The following is a 1,583-nucleotide window of genomic DNA, read 5'->3' as shown; positions in this document are numbered from 1 at the left end:
ATAGTCCAACTTTTTTTCTCAAAAGAACGTCAGACTCTCCACTCTAGTCTTCTGCTCCATTAAAAAAAACACAACCACACACCGATTTACCTCGCCGTGGTTACTCAGCATTGAAATCAAAAATATGTGTAAACAAAATTCCCAGCAACATTTAAAAGAGATAACAACCAACAAAACCAGATTTCTCAAACGTATTCATGTTCGCCATTTCAGCAAGTACGAGAAACCTTTTATAGAATAAAAAGACAAAATGTATACTCTTACCAGTCGTAAGTGTACATGAACACCGCATCTGTTGTCCGTCCCCATCGTAGCAGTCTTTGAATCGCACACACACAACGCAGTAACTTCTCTAAAGTCTGTTTTTCTCCTTCTTTTGAAAACAATCCTAATTGACTCTTGAAATCGATTAAAGCAATGTCTTTGGTGCTCAAAATAATAAAACCTTCGATCGTTGACCTCATCGTTGTTGGAGTTGTGGCGACATCACGGATGCGGCGTTGACGACGATGATGTTACGTCGCTCTGACGTCATCTCGTCACAGCATCGGCGTCGACATCGGCTGGCGCGTCCTCGCGGCGCCAGACAGCTCCCTCCGTCACAGCAACGACATCAACATCGACTGGCGCGTCCTCGCGGCGCCAGACAGCTCCCTCCGTCTCTTCTGTCACTGCCAAGGCGTCGACCTCGGTGAAACATCCGCCCCCGGACGACCCCCAGCTGGAGCACCGTTTAACGCCGAGACGCAGCTGGCATCCCAGGTCGACCGCCGTGTCTTAACCGGGACAAAGGTAGTGGTGTCGCTGACTGCCACCGTAGATTCTGATAATGATTTTCGAAGAGATTTGAGGTTCTGTGTTCTTCTCTTTGACAACCTTCTCGGTTTCTGCAATAAGTTCATGGATTGGTGACCGATGCGTGTCTTCGGGACCCCTCGTTGTAATCTAAGTCCCCTTCCGAGAAGTCCATCTCTCAGGCTCCCTCGCTGCTGGATGCACTTAGCTCTCCAGTTGATCAGCCCACCCGACCTATGTGGCCGCATAGGTCCAGCACACGCCGCTCAAACCGCTCTTTCGGTTATGCTTGCATTGCCTGTCCTCTGGTAGGTCTTCTGTACCATACCCTCCAGTGCCACCTTGTGTGACACCAGGTCAAGACGGTTCCCAATCCGATTCCCCGCAGGTTGTAGGACTACACCCATGGCAGAGTGTATATGACTCTTCTGTAGTAAGTTGTTGCAACAAGAACAAAAACAAATGTTTCATCAGCTCCGGCCGGACGCTGTTTACTCCATCGCGAACCCTCATTCTCCTCTAATGGTCAAATCTCAGTCTATCAGGCGGACGACGAGTCCTGCTGGTTCGCCGTAGCTTCGTTGTCGCCCCTGTTGTCATCTGCATCTCTTTCGTCGTTGGTTATGCTAATCTATGCTTTTTAACAAAAATCAGAACAAAAACATCTATCGAGCTCCCTACCCTTATTGATTACGAAGTCACTGGTGCCTATTTCCTTGGTGCTTGCGTCTGACGCTTGAGTTGTCGCTGATGTCGCCTCGCTCCGCGGATTCCGGGAGAGTGGTACC

This window comes from Littorina saxatilis, unplaced genomic scaffold (assembly GCF_037325665.1).
Source record: "Littorina saxatilis isolate snail1 unplaced genomic scaffold, US_GU_Lsax_2.0 scaffold_282, whole genome shotgun sequence".
Classification (NCBI taxonomy): domain Eukaryota; kingdom Metazoa; phylum Mollusca; class Gastropoda; order Littorinimorpha; family Littorinidae; genus Littorina; species Littorina saxatilis.
Note: the sequence above shows the minus strand (reverse complement) of the source record.